This window comes from Leptonychotes weddellii, chromosome 4, assembly GCF_054177405.1.
Source record: "Leptonychotes weddellii isolate Sample4059 chromosome 4, ASM5417740v2, whole genome shotgun sequence".
Lineage (NCBI taxonomy): Eukaryota > Metazoa > Chordata > Mammalia > Carnivora > Phocidae > Leptonychotes > Leptonychotes weddellii.
Window position 1 is genome coordinate 48,903,795 of NC_138372.1, and position 22,086 is coordinate 48,925,880.

At 43.6% G+C, this 22,086-nt stretch overlaps 1 protein-coding gene and 1 pseudogene across 1 annotated transcript in view; one reads left to right on the forward strand and one right to left on the reverse strand.

The window, feature by feature from the left end:
- Nucleotides 1–22,086, forward strand: part of AK4 (adenylate kinase 4) — a 110,054-nt gene that overhangs the window by 4,439 nt on the left and 83,529 nt on the right. The window lies entirely within an intron of this gene.
- On the reverse strand, nt 3,914–4,355 carry LOC115945118 (cAMP-dependent protein kinase inhibitor gamma pseudogene; annotated as a pseudogene).

Below are 22,086 nucleotides of genomic sequence, written 5' to 3' on the forward strand. Positions count from 1 at the left end.
GCATCCATTTGTAAATCTGCAGCATAAGTCATAATCTCTGAGTCTTTTCTATTTTGGGGGCTCCTCCTCCTAGTCATTCTGTTGATGGGTGTTTGAGGGAATGTATAGAGTCCAAATTATTGACCAGAACCCAAGCAAGATGCAGCTGTTTTCTTGGGACCTTAGGGTTGCTGGCCTCTTGTTTTCCCAGCCTGTCTTCTGTGGGAGGGGCCTGCCGCGCTGTTACTCAGGCAACCCTGTTTGGGCGGAGTTGCCCTGCGCCCCTGTGGTGGGGGATGGGCTCAGCGGGAATCAGTTTTTGGGGCTTTTGTTCTCTGGCGCCTTTCCCTGGCGGCTTTCCGCATCTCTTCCGCAAGTCAGAGCAGAAGAGACCGTTTCCAACCCTCTGCCTCAGAGCAGAGAGATCGCAGTCTGTTCTTCAGTGAGCCCTCCGGGCCACACTATCTCCGTTTCTGTCCCTGCTGCTATAAACTGCAGCGGCCTGGGTTGTGCGCCCCTCCGCAGCGCTCCCAGTCCTGCTTCCAGGTCGGGGCACGTCTCTGCTCTTTGTGCTTCTAAAACCGCCAGCCGCTCCCAGTTCGCGCACGCGACCCCGCTTCTCCCGGTTTCCGCCCGGGGGGCTGCAGTTCACAGGGGCGACCCCTCCGCTCCGGGTTTCCGGGGTGCAGTTCGCAGGCGCGACCCCGCAGCTCCGGGTTTCCACCCTGGGGGCTGCCCTAGAGTCCTTTCCCCGCCGCTACGGGTCTGTGAGTCTGTGCCCCGTCCCCAGCGCGCGAGGCTGTCGCTCACTGGCGGTGTAGGATCCCCATGGCCAGGCACCCTCCCGCTGCCGTTTATCCTCCGATATCTGCCGGCAGAATCACGGCTCTCCACTTCGTACCTCAAAACCAACTGCCTGCGATATTCTGTTTGTAGAGATCAGATCTTTTTACATCTCAGGCTGGTTTCGTGGGTGCTCAGAGTGGTCTGGTAGATATCCAGCTCAATTCCGGGGACCAGTGGAAATAGGGTCCCCTACTCCTCCGCCATCTTTCCCCCGCCAGCCACATTACCTATCTTTATGGACTCTCAGGATTTCTTTTCCAAAACTTAGATATTAATTACCAAAAGGATTGTTCCAAAGATTAGATGATGAGTATAAAGCACAGAGTATAGTGCCTGGCACATGGTAGATGCTCAGTAAGTGTTAGTTCCTTCCTCTTCATCCATTAAAAAATATGAATGGAATAGGGGAAAAATAGTATTTTTTTAACTTGGTTCTGGTTTGACTTGGCACCTTTAAAAAATACAAAGAGAGTGTTTTATTTTATTTTAAGATTTTTTTATTTATTCATTTGAGACACAGAGATACAGAGAGAGAGAACACGAGCAGGGGGAGAAGCAGAGGGAGGGGGAGAAGCAGGCTCCCTGCTGAGCAGGGAGCCTGATGCGGGGCTCGATCCCAGGACCCTGGGATCATGACCTGAGCTGAAGGCAGACACTTAACCATCTGAGCCACCCAGGCGCCCCGAGAGTGTTTTATTTTGTTTAGTTTTGTGTTTTAATGGAAACGCCATGGTGGAATTTTCAGTCATGGAAGGTGAGGCCCTTGTTGGGGAAGATTTTAAAAAATACTGGTGCCTACATTCTGTCCCCAGAAACTCTGATTAATTAGAGTAGGATGTAGCCTAGGCATGAGGATTTTTAAAGTATAAATTAATGCAATAAATTGCACAGATCTTAGGTGTACTGTTCAATCAGTTTTGACAGTTGTTTATCCTCTTTTTTTTTTTTAAGATTTTATTTATTTATTTGACAGAGAGAGACACAGCGAGAGAGGGAACACAAGCAGGGGGGAGTGGGAGAGGGAGAAGCAGGCTTCCCTCAGAGCAGGGAGCCCAATGTGGGGCTTGATGCGGGGCTCCATCCCAGGACCCTGGGATCATGACCTGAGCTGAAGGCAGATGCTTAACGGCTGAGCCACCCAGGCGCCCCTGTTTATCCTCTTTTAACCACCATCCTAATTAAGATAGAGAACTTCCCCATTACCCGGAAAGTGTCCCTTTCTTGTCACTTTGTCCCACCTCACCCTAGGTAACAGATATTCTGATATCTATCAGCATAGATTAGTTCTGTTTTTGAATTTCATATGGAAATTTACAAATGGAATCAAACAGTATGTACTCATCTGTGTCTTGCTCAATATAATATTTTTGAGATTCATCAATGTTCATATGTATATCAGTAGTTCTTCTTCTTCTTCTTCTCATTATGTTTCAATGTACAAAAATACCATAATTGGCTTAGCCATTCTCCTCTGGACTGACATTTGGTTTGCTTACAGGTTTCACTGTTATGAATAAAGATGCTATGAATGTTCTTGCACAAGTCTTTTGTGGACATACATTTTCTCTCTCTCGGGTATGCTTAGAACTGGAATTCCTGGGGTTTAGGGTGGGTTTATTTCTTTACAGTAAACTGCCGAATAGTTTATCAAACGGACTGTACCATCATATACTCCCACTAGCAACGTATGCAAGTTCTAGGTGCTCTGCATCATTGCTAACACTTGCTATTTTGTCATCCCTTTAAAATTTAGCCATTCTGGTTGCTTTGAAATGGCATTCCCATATTTGTTGTTGTTATTGTCGTTAATTTTATTTATTTATTTTAAGTAATCTCTACACCCAACATGGAGCTCGAACTCACGACCCTGAGATCAAGAGTCGCATGGTCTACTGACTGAGCCAGCCAGGCACCTCCCATGATTTGACTTTTTTTTAATTTAAATTCAATTAGCCAATATATAGAACATCATTAGTTTCAGATGTAGAGTTCAGTATTTCATCAGTTGCATATAACACCCAGTGCTCATCACAACCTGTGCCCTCCTTAATGCCCATCACCCAGCTACCCCATCCCCCCACCCAACTCCCCTCCAGCAACCCTCAGTTTCTTTCCCATAGCCAAGAGTCTCTCATGGTTTGTCTCCCTCTCTGATTTCTTCCTATTCCGTTTTTCCCTCCCTTCCCCTATGATCCTCTGTGGTTTCTTATGTTCCTCATATGGGTGAAACCATATGATAATTGTCTTTTTCTGATTGACTTATTTCACCCAGCATAATACCCTCCAGTTCCATCCACATAAATGTAAATGGTAAGATTTCATCCTTTCTGATGGCTGAGTAATAATATTCTATTGTGCATATATATCACATCTTCTTTGGTTTTGTGTTTCCCTGATGAATGATGAGGTAGCCAAAGAAATTTACAGGGTATTTACATGAACACCTATGGATACTGTTTCATGTGCTTACTAGTGATTGGTATGTCCTCTTTTTTGAAATGTCTATTTTGAAGTCAAGTCTTCTCCATTTTTATTTTTACTTATTTTTTCCCCCACAAATCATCAGCATTTATTTCCTGGGTCCTAGGTGTCACTTATCTTGCTAGAAAGGACTGAGAGTTGATCAGACAGTTTTGAGCACAAAACCCCTTCCCTAGAAGTGGGTCTGTGGAGCTGCATGAGGGAAATGCAGAGCTGCAAAGATGGTCAGGTTAGCTTACAATGCCTTCCAAAAAAAAAAAAAAAAAAATCAGTTCCCTCCCTCTCTGCTGATAAAAGGTTTAAAGTTTTAAAAAAGGTTAGAAGTGGTTTTTGGTTTTGTTTTTTTTTTTAAGGGGGATACAAGTTCTTGACCCAGAAGGTTGGGCTTGGAGAAGTCAGGGCAGAGCTGGGATGTGGTTCCTGCCCAGGCCACTTGGGGAGGCGCATTCTTGTGCTGCTCACCCAGGTGCCCTCTAATCAATAACATCCTGCAGCTACAGGGTCTTGAAAGTGTACCAGGGCAGGGTGAGGAGGTGGTGGGCGAGTGGAGCCTGAGGGTGCAGTTGGAGAGCTTTCCCAGGGTAGGGGACCGCACGGGCCTCTGGGAGTGCCTTTTCACTCTGGCCTGGCCTGCCTGGGACAGGGGCTCAGAGAAGAGGCTGCTGGACCAGTGCCAGGGCTCCCTGACCAGGTGGGGACAGCAGGTCTCTTTAATAACCCTCCGTGGGCATGGTCAGACTCAAGACGAAGGGGCCCCATCTTTGCCCTCAGGTTGGTTGCTAGCTTCCCTGTCTCAGGTGCCTACCTCTGTCTGTCCTTCTGTCCCCTCGAGTGCCGGCTCACCCATGTCTTCGGCCAGCTTCCTCATGCTCACAGGCTCAGAGTCTGCCTGGATGTCAGGGACTGTGTTTCCTGTCACAGGAAATGAAGATGGAATAGGAGGACTTGACCCCCATCATGCCTGTTGCATTGCTCTTCTGGCCTGGTTTAGTTTCTTTTTCCTACTTGCATCTCTTCAGATTTTCCACTGTTGACTAATCAGTGCAGAAATTCTGGAAGGTTCAGTGGTCCTGAAGCAACCTGACTTGGGCAGGTATTTGGTGGTAGGGGTGGGGGATAGGGTGAAGGGCTCAAGCAGGAATTAGGAAAGCTTGAGTAATTCTCCTTCCTCTGCCATCAACCCTTTCTGTGGCCTTGGGTAAACCATTTCACTTTGAGCCCTTTTTCCATTTTTTTTTCTTTTTTCCATTTCTTTCAGAGAGATTTAGCAAGTGAAGTCTTCACTCTCATCTCTGGGCTGGTTCTTTTCTCCATTTTTAAAAAAACTGGTTGTCTTTTATTGTTGATTTAGAGGAATTCTTTAGTTGACTCGTGCTGCCCTTTACCTGCTTTGGTTATTCTTATACAGTCAGGAAGTGTTGGTACTGCTATGAAGAGTGAAGGGGAAAAAGATATGGGGATGCAGGGGTGCAAAGGGTCAGAAGGGACAGCAACCTCTGAGGCTTGATGGGGTGCAGGATGGACAAGAGGAATCAAGCAAGTGTCAGGGAGGCCAAGTGAGCTATAAAAGGAGACTTCCAGCCACCCTCTTAGGAAGAGCAAGCCCCCAGAAGTCTCAGGGAGGTGCTGGACTTCCCACACAGCCCTGAGAACAGGGACCCAGATTTTTAAAAAATGGATATATATATATATATATATATATATATATATATATTCACAATATGTGATCTATAACAGATAATATATAAAACTATAATGTACAATATAATATGCAAATGTACATAAAATGCCAGGAGCTCTGGCATACATAGATACTTCTGTGTCAAAGAGACAATTCAGGCCCTTTTATAAGTGATTCAGAAACCTAATATGTGGCTCAACTTCTACCTTGCTGTGAACTCCCCAAGTGTGGCAACAAATCCTTTTAGAGTTTCTTAGAACAGAGAAAATCCAACTGTGATGCTACAGAATATTGGCTTCTCTGTTGTGTTCTTGGTTCTCCTCTCAGCAGTCTCTTGCTGTGGTTTCTTAGGTTACAGGTACAATTAATGAGCTAAGTCTTTAATGTATGGGTAGATGCTTATTATTATTATTGGCTTTAATATGACTATGGCTTAAGTCTTATTATTTCTGGACCTCAGTCATTACTGTCATCATTAGATCTGCTGCTTATCAGTCATTCCAGGGCCAAAACCAACAAAACACCAGCAACTGGAATACTAAGGACAATATAATCAACTCTGTTATTCAGGAACTCATTAATTCAAATCCCCAACTTAGAATTTATTAGAATTCCCCAATTGGATGTGCATTCAAGTTTAAATTTGTTGTGTCAGAAGTAGAAGACTTTGCAAAGCAAAATAATAAACAAGAACAAGATTGCAGGAGGATGTTCACCCAACTAAAGAAAACAGTAGGATGAGAACATTGGGAACTCATTAGAAGTTTCTATTTACTTAAACAATTAGAAGCATGCATGTATACACAAAGATATCACACTGTATTTTGCTGGCTTATTTTCCTGTCTTCCTCATTAGACAGGGCTTTGTTGAGGGATAGGAACAATGTTCCTGCACAGAGTAGGCACTTAGCCTCTGTTAGTTAGCTAACTGAGTAGGTCTTTCCATGCTGCATGGAGGGCTTAGGTGTTAGTCATACCCATGGGTTCTTTACCTGTGTGTGTGTGTAAAACTCTGTCAGTAGGGTCCACTGAACCAGAATTACTAGTGCAAGAGGTTTGCTGGGGATAATGCCTGTAGAAGACACAAGGAGGGAAGAGCAGGCTTGTGCTAGAAGAGGCTCAGGCCATGATTTAGATCTGAGAAAGTCTTGGACAACCTACAGGGAATCTCTGGAACAAAGATTGCCCATTAGAAGAGTCCCCCATTGGGCAAAAACAGTGAGGCCCTAGTATCCCCACCCTGCTTAGTTGTTGGCTGGGGTTGCTGAAAAGAGAACATGTGCACATATTGTTATGGGCCAGATTATAACCTCCCAAATTCATTGAAGCCCTAGCCTCTAGTATCTCAGAATGTGACTATAATTGGAAATAAGGCCTTGAAAGAAGTGATCAAGTTAAAATAGGCCAATAGAGTGGGCCATAATCCAATCTGACTTGTGTCCTCATTAGAAGAGGAAATTTGGATGCACCAAGAGATAGCAAGGGCCTACACAAAGGAGGGACCATATGAGGACCCAGCCAGAAGGCAGCCATCTGCAAGCCAAGGAGAGAAGCCTCAGAGAAACCGGCCCTGCTGACAACTTTGATCTTGGGCTTCCAGCCTCCAGAACTGTGAGAAAATACATTTCTGTTGTTTAAGCCCACCAGTCTGTGGTATTTTGTCATAGCAGCCCTAGCAGACTAATAAGGTCCTGGTGCTTTGCAGGAGTTTCCATTTGGGTGGAGGAGACAAAGAAGGCAACAAACAAAGGGGAGTTCAGGGAACATTGGGCATGCAGAGGGGGGACATCCTACTCCCACGAAAGAGGATGGTGTCAGGAAAGAACGCCCAGGGGCGCCTGGGTGGCTCAGTTGGTTAAGGGTCTGATTCTTGACCTCAGCTCAGGTCTTGATCTTAGGGGCATGAGTTCAAGACCCGCGTTGGGCTTTGCAGTGGATGTGCAGCCTACTTAAAAGAAGAATGCCTTGAAGAAGTGTCACGGGAGGAGTCCTGAGAGTTGAGTAGGGAGGAACTAGGAGGACAGGGACAGAAGCAGAACACTGGCTCGCAGGCACGCGCGGAGACAGGAAAGAACATGGCGCCCGCCGTGGGCGAGGCATCTGAAAAGCAGTGATGGAGAAAGCGGAAGTGCTATTGTGTGGCTCTGACACAAGCACCCCAGGGGCTACAGGAAGGAGATGTTAGTCATGACAAGTGATAATATTTTGTATAGCCCTTTACAGTCTGACAAAACACCTTCTTGTGCCTTATCTGTCAGTGTCAACAGGAGGGTTGAACCATTTCATACGCGAGGCAAAAGAGGGTCGAGAAGCTACATGGTTTGTCTGCAGCCTTACAGGAAGTTAGTGTCTAAGGCTCGGGGCCTTTCCTGCCCAATTCTGCGTGGGATGGAGTGTTGGGGGCTGTGTTTCTTTGCCTCTGACCTTGCTCAGAGCTGCACAGGGGGCAGTATGGGGACAGGAGTGGCTTAGGTTTGGTGGGTCCTACCGGACAGGAAGGACCTGGAGGAATAGAGCCCGGGGCGTAACAAGACCACAACATCCTAAACACAGCGCCTCCTGGAAAAAAGTTCAGGCCTCTGTGGAAGTGCTTATCTCCTCACCCATTCTGTCCCTGATTACAGGGTGCTGCAGGTCTCTTTAGCTGTCAAATGGAGACAGAGTAATACGCCTCCACAACCAGCATTGGGGCCCTCCCTGCCTCTCATGCAGGACACCTCCTAATTCCAGGAACCCCTGGAAATGCCAAACATCCCAAACTGATAGACTGTCTTACTTACATAAGACACCTTGCATTTTTAAATTTTTCTTTCACCTTGGGATGTATTGTGCTTAAGACCTGGAGAAGGGGAGAAAGGAAAGGTTCAAGCAGACCTTCTCTCTCCCTCCTCACTGTACCCCTGTAGCAGATGCTGAAGCTCCCCCCATATCCCTGGGCCTTAATTGCTTCCATGGTCTCTGGCCTGAAGAGAACTCTCAGTGCCCAGGTCTCTTTGCTAGAGGGCGTTCTCTGGATGCCAGTGACCATATGCCCTCAACTGCTGTAGGCTGGAACTACCAGGGAGTTAGTGCCCCCTGGGAACAGCTCTCAACCATTGTCTAATGGAACTTGGTGGATAAGTACCCCCTTCCTCTCTTGTGAGGGTCACTACATTGCTTCCCAGAATTCTCCAGTCAAATTAAGCTCTGGCTGTCTATAGTGGTGACTTGCTTAATATCACAACTTTTTTTGGGTATCTGTTCCTTCCTGATCTCACTTCTCCACTCCTCTACCAGTGTTTCCCAGGGTCACCTCCCAAATATACCATTCACAGTCAGATCCTTGTCTCATGGTTTGCCTCCGGAGAAACCCAAACTACAGCAACCTTCCCTGTCCAGTGGTTTTGGGGTGTATGTGTGTGTGTGTGTTGTTTCATTTTGTTTTGTTTTTTTGCCGCTTTGAACATTATGCATAGGGATGGGGAGGAGAAAAGAGAAAGATACAGAAATATAATTCATTCACTCATGCATTCATACATTTTTCACTCAGTAAATACTTATTGTCTCTTTCATGCCGAGCACCGTGCTGGGGGGCAGTCAGAAATCTCATTTCCTAGGGCTCTCAGAAACCACCCATCACTCAAATCCCAGCTCACACAGCCTCGCCAGCACCGCTTGGGAGGTGGCAGGGTTATGACAGGAGGCGACGCCTAGAGGAGGTGGGGCCTCAAAAAGGGAGGAGAAGACAGAAGTTCTGGGAATGTGGGGGAGGGGAACGGCAAGAGTAAATAAAGGCCAGTGGGTGGGAAGGAAATTCACTCGTGAAGGGGCAAAGTCTCTGGGTGAGTATGTAAGTCACCTTGTGAGCACCCGATTCTTGGGGGCATCTACTGTCAGGGCTGAAAAGGGCCTCAGAGGTCATGGGTCAATCTCCTTCACTTTACTCCTCAGGAAGCCTAGAACCAAAGAAAATACAAAATGATTTCCTCAACTCTTTATGCTGTGAGTGTTCTTTCTCTTGAGGGAAATAAATCTAGATCAGTGTTTCTTAAAGTTTTATTCATTATTGCCCAGAAACCTTTTTAGAATTTTTTCTTAATTACTTCTCTCCAGTGAAATTTTAATACCACAGATACAATGTGTATCAGTTATGTACTGTGGATCTGTGTGTGTGCTATAGACATAAAAAGAGGAAGATTTTTTTTTTCAATCCCCAACAAAGAACCAATATTTCCTCCCTTGGGGGCGATATTGCCCTTGTTGAGAATGCATGGGACAGAGAGGCCAAATGTGGACAGGTTACCGAGGCCTTGAAGCTCCTGGATTTGGTGCAGTAAGCAATAGGGAGCCAGAATAGCTTCTTGAGCAGAGGGATGCAGTGAGGAAAGAGGTGGAGAGCCTACCCCACATAATAGTGTCCATTAAGTACCCTGTCCTACCTGCTCTCCCAGCACTGTCAATGTCATTAAGAAAAAGGCCAACATGGTTTTCCTATGCCCTTATAGACAATTTGAAGTATGTGTACAAACAATTATCATTGCAGTTATAATACGCCACAACCAGTTTAATTTTCTGTTTTAATTAAACAGACATTTATATACTGCTTGTTATGTTTCAGATGCTATGCTAAGCATTATATAAATATTAGCTCATTTAATCTTATGAGAGAGGTATGATTATTATACCCATTTTACAGATGGGAAAACTGAGGCACAAAACATGTCTTGCCTGAAGGCACATGGCTTGTGATGGTAGAGCTGAGATTCCAACCCAGGCAGTCGGGCTCCAGAGTCAGTGTTCTAAACCACTATACTATGATTTGGAAAATAGAACCTATTTGGGCAAGGTGTAACCATAATTCAGTCTACACCCAGTGCGGGGTGCCCATATAGATTCATGGACCTCTTGCAATAACTCTAATGGAACCAGGGACTGCAAGTTGGAAACTGGTGAGCTAGAAGATTTGTAATGTCTGTTTGACTCTAAAGTTCATAATCCTGGTAGAATTTTTAAAAGGGAGTGGAGTTAAGTCCTCTCAAATTTAGCTCACCTAACCAGAACAAACCAGCCGACCTCAGGCTCCCTTCTCAGCAATGAGCAGAAGAGGCACCGTACTCTGTGCTATCTACAGAAGAAATGTAACACAGGGGCTGTAGCTCAGTCACGTACGTGAGTCTCTAGTGAAAGGCATATGTGCCCTTGGACTTGAAACTGGAGAGGCAACGAAACCAAAAACATATGCTCATGTTTTACTATTTGGCCACACTTGAACTTTCTCCTCTCCACCCTTTTGACTGTTACCAATGGATGAGACAGATTTTTTAAATGATAATTTTAGCTCACAGAGAACTCAGATACCTGCTATAATTCGTAATTTTTCCCCTTAATTAAAAAAATCTGTTTTTTAAATTTTAAACCAAACCCTATTTTCTCTGTGTGATCTTATCCTACTGCTCTAGAAGGGAGTCCAAGATGATGCACAATGAACTAACTCCAGAAGAAATTCCTCTCCAAACCTATCTTCCTGTTGTTGTCCTGTCCATATATTTATTGAGCACCTACTATATGTCAGGCACTATGGTAGGTGCTGGAAATACAGAGGTCAACAAGTCATAGCTCCTGTCCTTATAGAGCTCACAGATGAGTAGGGGAGAGAGATGTGTACAGAAATCATGGCAATGTAGGGGATATATTAATATACATACCACATGCTCCATGATCTTATCGGCCTGCAGACTTTTGCATATGCTGTTCCAAGACTGGGGATGTATCTCCTTGACATTTTGGCAGGCTGATTCTTGTGGGATAGAGCATAGAGCACCTGACAGAGGGTTTTCAGAGAAGGCTTCCTGGAGGAGGAATGTGTAGGCTGAGACTTAAAGGATTAGTGCAGCTTGGATGTCAATGCTGATCTCCTTGGCTGAGTGGGGTGCCCCCCTCTTTGTGCTCCCTAGCTTCCCATCCAAACTGTTATCCTAGCAAAAAGTAAATATTTGTGACTGCTGAACAAATAGCACTCATCATTATCTTGTAATTGTCTATGAACTAGCTACCTTCTCCACAAGACTGGAGCTCTCTGAGGGAAAGGAATGTGTGTGGTTGATTTGTCTTTTTATCTTCATCAGTAAGGAGAGTGTCTTGCCATAATAAGCCCTCACTGTGCTTGCAGATTCAAGGATGGATGGAGGCATGGGTGGGTGGAGGCATGGATAGATGGATGGGTGAGTGGCTGGGTAGATGGGGAAGCCAGGAGAAAGTAAATAATAGTGCCCAGATGGAAGTAAGTGGACAGGTTGGATAGAAGCATCAGTGGCACTTGCATAGAGGTGATGCTTTGCGTTGAACCCCAATGAATAATCTAGTGAAGTGCTTCTCAAACTGCAGTGCACTCAGGAATCACCCAGCGATCTTGTTATGGGCCTCCGTGGTGCAGGCTGGGAAGGAAGATGAAGGGAGAGGGCCTGGAAGACACATAGGACTGTCTTTGAAGGAATGGGGAGCCCAGGTTTTTATGGAGACTCAAGGAAGCTTGAAGCAATGGACATGGCAGAGATGACTGAAAGGCAGGCAGAGAAGAGAACTAATGTTTCTTAAATATTTAGGTATCTCTATTTATATCCTAATCTACATCCACACCAGTGTCTACCCATCACACTACATTATATCCTCTCAACAGCCCTGAAGAGGTGCAGAAAATAGAGATTCTTTTCCCTTCCCTCCTTCCGGCCTTCCTTCCTCCCCTCTTTCCTTCTGTCCCTCCTTCCTTTTTTTTTTTTTTTTAAGTTGGTTAGTTCACTATGGTAGCATTCTTTCAATCTCAGCTCTACCAGGTTCTATCCCTGTTGAAAGCCTCACAGGAAAACATGGTTTTGGCATCTCAATTTATTCCTTTGATTACAGAGAAAGAGAAGCATAAATCGTAAGTACTTGAAAATGAATAAAATATATTGAACTGAAAAAAAAAAAAAGAATAAGATGGAGAGTCAGAAAGCTAAGGTTACTTGTCCCAGGTCTCACAACTAGTGACAGCTGGGACTCCAGCAAGGGGTAAGCAGGATGTGAAGACCCAAATAAATAGACGGAGGTTCAGAGAAGAGCTCTTAGTCCCAGTGAGGAATTCAAGTATAAATGAGAAATTTGGAGTCCTCATGCAGTTGCAGAGGCTGGGTCAGTAGATCAGGATTCTGGAAGGCTGGAATCTGAGGGTGGGCTGCAGCAGGGTCCCAAGGCTCCTAGCTGATTCAGGGAGGAGCCCAATCCCGTAAAGCGAGGGCCGAAGATAGAGGAGTTCCTTCTATCCTCTCCAGGTGATACCCACAGGAGTCGAAGCCCATGATGAAGAGTAAGGAAGGTTGGTGAAGACAGGAAGAGGGAGTAGAGGAATAATTTTATTTAGAAAAAAATTAGAATAGAATTTATTTAGAATATTTTAGAAGTGAAGACAGGGACTTACTTAAATTTTAGCAGATTTTCTGTCTCTTGCAGTAGTAAAATCTTGACATACATAGATTCTTTTTTTTTTTTTTGAGCGACTGAATACAAAGGCTCTCCCCAACTCCATCCATTCATTTAATATTAGAGACTACCTGTTCCATCTCCTAGGACTACAACTTTCAACTAAGAAATGTCTAAAATAAAAATATGTCTGTTTTAGGAATGGAATTGATTTACTTAATTTGCCATTAACAGTATTATTCCAGCCCATTACTTTATGACTCATTTAGTCCCTTCATCAGAAAAACTAGAGACCTCTTTAACACTCTGTGTTTTATACAGAGCTCTGTACAAACTAGGGATGAGTGGGAACTCTCCAAATAAACGTAAAAATAAACCGTATTGTCAACAGTCAAAATGGCGGTGTTGAGAGTGTGACCCATGGGCAGGAGCTCCCGAGGTAGGATAGAGAACATGACAAGTCAGTGGATGAAGAGAGAGCAGGATCCTGGAAGACTTGTGGGTGAAGAGATCACAGGGATTGTGATGGGCATAGTCCCATATGAGCAGAAGCTACTGCAGGGGCCCAAGGGTTGGTAGATGGTGGCAACAAGGAGGGTGGTGGGCTGCATGGTCTGATGATACAAGACCCACTGCTGGGGCTTGTAAGGGTCCTGGAAGTGTCTCCTAAGAGAAGACACTTTCGCTAAGAAGTTTACAATACGGACCCGGTGACCCACCATTAGGATAGTTACATTTGTTTTATTTAAGCTTATGTGACTCAGGCATTGTTCTGGATACTTTTACCAATATGAAGCCATTTCATCCTCAGAGGGAAGTATTGTTACTAGCCCCATTTTACAGATAAGGAAGCTGAGATGTACAGAGAGCTTAGGTCACTGCCTAAACCTTAAAAAACATGTAGTTCGGTTGAGACACGAAGGCCCCAAGAGTTGAAAATATTTGTGCAAAGCCGAAGAGAAGCAGGAAGGGTTTAGAAAGGCTGCACCCTGAGTCTCAGCCCTGTCCTTTTTAAACAGAACATCTTGCCTCTTGCTCAAGTGTACGATTTGAGAAACAAGAAGGTCATTTTCTGACGTCTTCTCTGGTCCTTTGTGCCTCCACTAAACCTGGCCCGCACCATCTGCGCACCTACCCCACTGTCTGCAAAGACTTGTTCTTGTCTTCCCTGCTGGACTGCGAGCTGCCGCTGGGCAGTGACCATGTCTTCCTCTTTTCTCTATGGGCAGTGGCCAAGCGCCGCATCTGTTACATGCTAAGTGTTCTATAATGTTTATTGAATAAAGGAATGGATTAAATGCTCAAAACCCACCCTTGTTCTTTCCTGACGGCTGGTGCTTTGGATTTATCTTTCTGATGCTGTGGAAGCCTGCTCTGGAGGCGTCACCTGCCCTACCGGATGGCTGGCTGTCTCATCAAAGTTTCATGACCGCTGGCTGTGTGTTGCTGGTTCCGGACCTGGCGCTGTGCCAGGGAGATATCTGGCTCAGTGGTCTTCTGCAGAGCAGCCTTGACCTTCTATTTCTCCAGTTATTTTAGGTCCTGGGTCTTGTTTTCTTCATATAAGCACCAGGAGTTTCATAGATTCTTCTTTGTCACGGCTTTTCAGATGGAATGCAATATCCTTGTGTGGTTAAGCTGCATATATAGTGTAAGGACTTAAGATAGAAATGTATTTTGAGTAAATTAACAATTTACCAAGCATTTGTTGTGTGCTATATACTTTGCATCCATTATCTCATTTAATCCTCACAAACCTTCTATGAGCTCAGCGGGGAGCCTGCTTCTCCCTCTCCCCCTGCTTGTGTTCTCTCTCTCTTTGTGTAAAATAAATAAATAAAATCTTAAAAAAAAAAAAAAAACCTGTGAAAGAGGTGTTGTTATCCCCATTTTACAGAGGCTGAAAATGGAGGCTCAGAGGGGCTAAGTGATTGATCCAAGGTGACGCAGCCAGGAAATCTTTCCTAGGGATGTCATGAGGATTATAGGAAATGACAACACATTTTGCACTTGGTCTAATAATGGCCACACATGGCACTTCTCTAGAACCTTTGCATTTTAGGGAGGAACACCTACAAACTTAAGACCAGGAAAAAAAAAAAAAAAGCAAAGAAAGAAAGAAAGGAAAGGAGGAAAGAGAGAAAAGATTTCTCACGGTGTACATCAAGGCGGAACCCAGTGAGCATGCTCTTGTTATGAACAGCAAGGGCCCCAAGATCTTCCTGAATAAATAAGGCTCTGCCTGTAGGAAATGTGATCTGATTTTTCCTCTTCCTCTGCCATGGAAAAACCCCACTCCCACCACGAGCAACTCCTTTGGGGAAGAGCCAAGAGGCAATCAGGCGGCCTTTTCTCTACTTTTATCCTTCCCTGAGAACACCCAGTTCTGATGGACCATTCCAGAGTTTGGACTTCCACAGCCCTCCAGGCTGTTACTCCACACCTGGTCAATTTAAGGGAAGATTATGCAGTCCGGCCAGAGGGTGTTAGCCTCTGGGTCTCCCTTCTTTCTCCAGGTCTATTGCTGTAACAAGCGAACTAGGGGAGTCTTTCAGAGGAGTGAAAGGATTCCTCCTTGTTAGAATGGTTTTTAGACTAAAAGCATCAGTTGAAGACTTTTATCTTTCAACTGTGTGTGTGTGTGTACTTTTAAATTGGGGATTTCACTTTGAAGTACAAACGTAATGCTAGCTTGAGGCAACAAACCAAACAATACCATTGTGTGACATGGTCAACAAGGTCCTCTTCTGCTTAATCTGCCACCCCGCCCCAACAAATGTGAACATTTCTTTATATCTCTTTATATCTTTTTATATCTTTTCACAACCTTATCTATGTGTGTGTTTAAATATATCTATGTATACATACAGCAGATATATGTACATATATATATATTTTCACATATTTAGAGATTTTTGTCATACTCTTTTTTTAAAAGATTTTATTTATTTATTTGACAGAGAGAGAGAAAGCGAGAGAAGGAACACAAGCAGGGGGGGTAGGAGAGGGAGAAGCAGGCTTCCCGCTGAGCAGGACCCTGGGATCGTGACCCAGCCGAAGGCAGATGCTTAATGACTGAACCACCCAGGCGCCCCTTGTCATACTCTTTTGACATGAAACTGTATAAACTCATAAACTAACTTGCTGTTTTTCACCTATATTTCATTGACATTTCTCTGGGTAAATATATCTATATTTAACTTATTATTTTTATGCATAATATCCATAGTTTAGGATATGCCATATTTTATTTCCATATTCCCCTATAATATATATCCAAGTGGTTTCTGGTATTTTTGTCTTTTGTCCCTTCAAATAATATTGCATAAAAGTGTCACATATCAATGTTCTCATTTATTCATACTTTTTGTTCAGTAGAAGATATTTCTAAAAGTTGAATTTCTGGGTTCACCTGAGGATTTTAGATATTGCCAAAGAGAAAGAATCAGTGCCTAGCAAAACACATAGCCCTTTGGTGATAGCTTTTTCCTCTTTGTTGGAAAAGAGGCCTGGAAAAATAATGTCCTTTTCTCTTCCTTCCCCACACCATTATTCTCTGGCAGTAGAATGGGCAGGGATAATATATCCTTTGTAATACAGCAAGGAATAAGAATTACCAGTTTGCTGGGTTATTAGAGGATACAAGAGAGGCCCAAATTAAACAAACACATATTCCTCCAATGAGTCTTTTATTCCTCCCCTCCCCCCTTCATGAAAAGGCAGGTAATAGGGAAGAGGATGCACAGAAGGATGAAGCGTGGATTGCTGGGCTTTAATAGGCAAATAATTAAATGATGGCACCTCTAAAACCATTGGCTTACAGGGTCTGAATATATCTTCCTTCTCTTTGTAGAACAGAGAGAAGAGGGAGCAAAATGAATGAGATGAATCACAACATAAGTCTTCTTTCATTATTAATTTTCAGTTTTCTCATTCTAGAGACTCATCAGAGTTCAAGTCTGGAAGGGGCCTTAGGACATCTGGTCTATTTTCCCCATTGTGTCTGGCCTCATCCTCCTCCTAGTTTCTGTATTCTTTCTTAACACACTTGTATTTGGTTATTTCTTTCTTCCCTCCTTGTCTTCAGAAGAACATTTATTGTAAGATCCCAAGCTAGACTCTGGGGACAAAGAGGAAAGACACAGATCCTGGCCTCAAAGAGCTTACAAATAAGGGGAAGAAAAATCAGTAGACTTCAAATTACAAGGGAGGAGGGCCTGGGTGGCTCAGTCAGTTAAGCATCCGACTCTTGATTTCAGCTCCAGTCATGATCTCAAGGTTGTGAGAAAGAGCCCCCCATCGGGCTCCACGCTGGGCATAAAACCTGTTTAAGATTGTCTCTCTCGGGGCGCCTGGGTGGCTCAGTTGGTTAAGCAACTGCCTTCGGCTCAGGTCATGATCCCGGAGTCCCGGGATCGAGTCCCGCATCGGGCTCCCTGCTCGGCGAGGAGCCTGTTTCTCCCTCTAACCCTCCTCCCTCTCGGTCTCTCTGTCTCTCAAATAAATAAATAAAATCTTTAAAAAAAAAAAAAAAGATTGTCTCTCTCCTGGGGCGTTTGGGTGGCTCAGTCGGTTAAGCATCTGCCTTCAGCTCAGGTCATGATCCCAGGGTCCTGGGATCAAGCCCCATGTCAGGCTCCCTGCTCAGCAGAGAGCCTGCTTCTCCCTCTCTCTCTGCCTGCCGCTCTGCCTACTTGTGCTCTCTCTCAATCTCTCTGTCAAATAAATAAATAAAATCTTAAAAAAAAATAAGATTGTCTCTCTCGGGGCACCTGGGTGGCTCAGTCGATTAAGTGTCTGCCTTCAGCTCAGTCATGATCCCATAGTCCCAGAATCGAGCCCCACATCGGGCTCCCTGCTCAGCAGAGTCTGCTTCTCCCTCTGCCCTTCACCCCACTTGGGCTCTCTCTCACTCTCTCTCAAATAAATAAATAAAATCTTTTAAAAAATTTTTTTTCTTTCTCTTCTTCTGCTCCTCTCCTCCGCTTCTCTCTTTCTCCCTCTCTAAAATAAATAAAATAATATAAAACAAAATAAATAAAATTACAAGGAAATGACCAAGATGCATGCAAGTATTAAGGCAACATGAAACACAGAGAACGAACACCTAACATAGCTACAGCTGGGGGTATGGGCAGTGAGAAGAGGTTGGTAAGGTTAAGCTGTGACTTTAAGACTGACTAGAATTTTGCCAGCCTTGACCGTACAGAATGTGAAGCATATACAAAGGCATGGAGATTGGTGAGAACATGACAGATTAAAGTTGTAATTGTGATTTAGAGTAGCAGAAATATATTATGCACGCGTGGAGTAATGGACTATGAGGTTGGGGAGGTAGGGAGAACCTAATCTTGAAGGACCGTATGTTCCTTGCTAAGAAGTGTGGGTTTTATTCTAATGGAAATGAGGAGAATTTTAAGTATAGAAGTGACAAGAGTGGATATACATTTCATAAAGATCATTCTACAGCCAGTGCAGAAAATAAGGTCAGGGGTTAAGAGAGTGGAAGCAAGGAGACCAGTTGGGAAGCTGGCAAGCTGGTAAGAAATGGCAAGAAATGGGGGAGGATCTGCATTCAGCAGTGGCACTGGGCATGGAGAGCTCGATAGTAGATAGAATAGACTGTTCCTATGACTCTTCAAAAATGGAGGGAAAGGAAGTGGGACAAATTTTGAAGACATTTAGGTTTCTGGCTTGGGCAGCTAGGTAGATGGTACTTCCCACCAATTTAGTTAGGGAATACTATACAAGAAGCTTCTTCAAGTGGAAAGGTGATGAGCTCATCTGTGGACATATTGAGTTTGAAGTTCCTAGGATATATCCTAGTAGAGGTGTGCATAATGGTTGGATACATGAGGCCGGAGTTCAGAAAAGAAGTATGGGTTAGAAATATGAACTTTGGCTTCATCAACATGTGAGTGGTTGCTAAAGCCAAAATCAGGGCTGAGATCACTCAATCAAAGAACAGAGAGTGATTTGAAAAGCAGATCAGAGATCAAGCTGTAGGAAAATAATACCCCTGTTTAAGAATTAGGTGCCATTTGCTATAACAGGATGAAACTGGAGGGCATGATACTAAGTGAAATAAGCCAGACAGAGAAAGATAAATAATGTATGGTATCACTTATATGTGGAATCTTAAAAAAAAAAAAAAAGGCAGATTTCATAGAAACAAAGAATAGAATGGTGACTGCCAGAGGCTAGGGGGAGGGGGAAATGGGATGATGTGGGTCAAAGGGTACAAATTTTCAGTTATAAGAAGAAGAAGTGGGACGCCTGGGTGGCCCAGTCGTTAGGTGTCTGCCTTCTGCTCAGGTCATGGTCCCGGGGTCCTGGGATAGAGCCCTGCATCGGGCTCCGTGCTCCACGGGAAGCCTGCTTCTCCCTCCCCCACTCCCCCTGCTTGTGTTCCCTCTCTCACTGTGTCTCTCTGTCAAATAATAAATAAAATCTTAAAAAGAAGAAGTTCTGAGTATCAAACGTACAGCATGGTAACTATAGTTAATAATACTTGAAAGTTGCCAAGAGTAGACTTTAAGGATTCTTAACACAAAAAAAGTTAACTATGTGAGGTGAAGGTTGTGTTAATTATCTTGATCTTGGTAATCACTTTATACATTTTATTTTATTATTATTATTTTTTAAAGATTTTATTTTTTATTTTTTAGTTAATTATCTGTCACCCCTACTAGAATGGGAAGTCTAAGTACAGGGATTTTGTTTTGTTTATGGCTGCATTCCCAGTGTCTGGCACAGAGCAGGCCTTCAACAGATATAGTTGGGAGAGTTGAGGGACTGAATGGTTGTCTTGACAAGAAGAATTTCAGTGGGTGGTTGGGCAGAAGTCAGATTGTAATAGGCGAAGGCACGAATGACAGATAAGGAAAAGGAACCATGGAGTGAACACAATTCTTTCTCGAAGGGAAGGAGAGAGAGCTCAAGATATGAAAGACTTGAGCTGGCATAAATAATGAGAATGGGAAAATGGTAATGAGAGAGAAGTGGAACATACAAAAGAGGAGATAATTGAGAGGATGAGATTCAGAGCAGTGGTGGACCAGTTCATTTTGTGTGGTTGGAGGGACTTCTCTCTTCCAGCAAGAAGAGGAAGAATGATACAAAGGTGAGTGTGGGAGACATGGGTAGTTCTGGAATTTCCTATTCAAATGTCGACCATTTATTGATCACTTATATGTCGGGTGCTATGCTGCCATCTTATTTAATTCAAACTACAGCTATGCAAGATTACCATTTTACCTTCCAGAAAACTGGGGGTGAGGAATTAGTTTATGCAGTCAGTAAGTATGTTGCAGAGATGTGACTCAAATTGCAGTCTTCTTCTTCTTTAAGATTTTAGTTAGGTAGGGCGCCTGGGTGGCTCAGTCGGTTAAGCATCTGCCTTCAGCTCAGGTCATGATCCCAGGGTCCTGGGATCAAGTCCCTCATTGGGTTCCCGGCTCAGTGGGGAGCCTGCTTCTCCCTCTCCCTCTGCCTCTCCCCCCTGTTCCTGCTCTTTCTCTCACCCTCTCTTTCTTTTCTTTAAAAAAAAAAAAGATTTTATTTATTTGAGAGGAAGAGAGAGAGCATGAGTGGGGGGAGGGGCAAAGGAAGAGGAAGAAGCAGGCTCCCCGCTGAGCTGGGAGCCCGATGTGGAACTTGATCCCCGGACCTTAGGATCATGACCTGAGCTGAAGGCAGACGCTTAACTGACTGAGCCATCCAGGCGCCCCTCAAATTGCAGTCTTCTGATTAAGATTTTATTTCATGTTCACCATGCCTTTGGTAAACCTTTCCAAAGTTAACTACCATCACTCCAGAGTCTTCTTCTTTATTCTCTTCTCACCCATTTGGACATCTGCCGTTTTGTTCTGAGATTTTTTTTTTTTATCTAGTTTTGACTGTGTCCCTACTTTTTTTCATTCTTGTGGACACCATCTTTATGGCCAGACCTCAATTCTTCCATCTGAATCTGCATTTGCACTAATTCCCCCAAGGTGTGGTCCTTCCCACTGGATGGATCTAGTTCCAGCTTCCAACTCCTCACTGCTCTGAGTAAATTAGATTATTTTAAAAATAATAATAACTCAATTTTATAGTGTGTCTACTTTATGCACTAAACCTCTATTATTTCTAATCCAGACAACTCCAGGTAGACTATAGAGAGACAATGATCTTCCAACTGGGGTATGTGTACCCTACAAATCAGAAAGACTTCCAAGGGGGACATAGGCATGTATAGTTTTAAAGAAATCAATTTTCAGATCCTGAGCTTCCACATGCTGGTCTCAAATTAATCTGCCTAAGAAAGTGACCTGGAAAAGGTGCATGTCCTCTTTTCCCATACCGCTTTTCTCAGTCAGTCCTCTTCCCACTTCAAGAAAATAAAAGTGTGCGTCCAACTCATCTCAAATTTTTTGGTGCATTACTCTCGGAATATTTGTAAAAATACCCAAACAAAGAGGCAATTCAAAATATCGGTGATAGTACTGGGAACTGAATGACTCTAATGACTGGATATCAATTCCTTTTTCCAGTCAGATGGCTTCTGATTTTTTGTTTTTAAGAAAACTGAAGGAAAACCTAATCAAGTTGATAGTTGATAGATCACTAAAATTATTTTTGATGACATGTAACTGTGTTTTTTGACATACCACTCAGAAGTAGTTCAAAGAACTGAGTGACACCGCTATAAGAAAATGTCCTTTCCCATCTACTTAATTATATAAACAGGTTTCTCATTCTTACTTCCATAAAAACAAAAAAATAGGAATAGGATTGAAATGCAATCTTCTCCATTCTAACAATAGTTTATACTGATCCATGGATTCATGAACTAATTGAAAAAGCAAAAAAAAAAAAAAGAAAGAAACAAAACAAAGCAAAACAGAACAACAAAAAAAGCACAAGCAGTTCATTGAAAAATGGAGTTCCAAGAAAATTTGCTTTTAATATGTAGTAATTATTTATCAAAATTTCAATATATGTATTTTTTTTTAAAGATTTTATTTATTTGACAGAGAGAGAGACAGCGAGAGAAAGAACACAAGCAGGGGGAGTGGGAGAGGGAGAAGCAGGCTTCCCGCGGAGCAGGGAGCCCAATGCGGGCTCCATCCCAGGACCCTGGGATCGTGACCTGAGCTGAAGGCAGACGCTTAATGACTGAGCCACCCAGGCACCCCTCAATATATGTATTTTTTTTATAATTTTTTTAAAAGATTTTATTTATTTATTTGACAGAGAGACACAGCGAGAGAGGGAACAGAAGCAGCGGGAGTGGGAGAGGGAGAAGCAGGCTTCCTGCGGAGCAGGGAGCCCGATGCGGGGCTCGATCCCAGGACTCTGGGATCACAACCTGAGCTGAAAGCAGACGCTTAACGACTGAGCCGCCCAGACGCCCCAATATATGTATTTTTAAAAGAGGTATGTGCAAGGATGATCAACAAATGACTTTCATGCGTAAAACAAGTCACAGTAGAAAACAATTTTGAGAAAGAAGTGAAAGAGAAATAGGAGTCCAAAAAGAAAAGGTAAAATTTCCATCCATTACAGACCTGTTCATGTGTTTTTAAAATAGATAACATAGATATACACTCACTTTTAATTTTAAATTCCACTGGATACATCTTAAAAAGTGATGCAGGTCTTTTTTTCAGTCCCAGACTGAA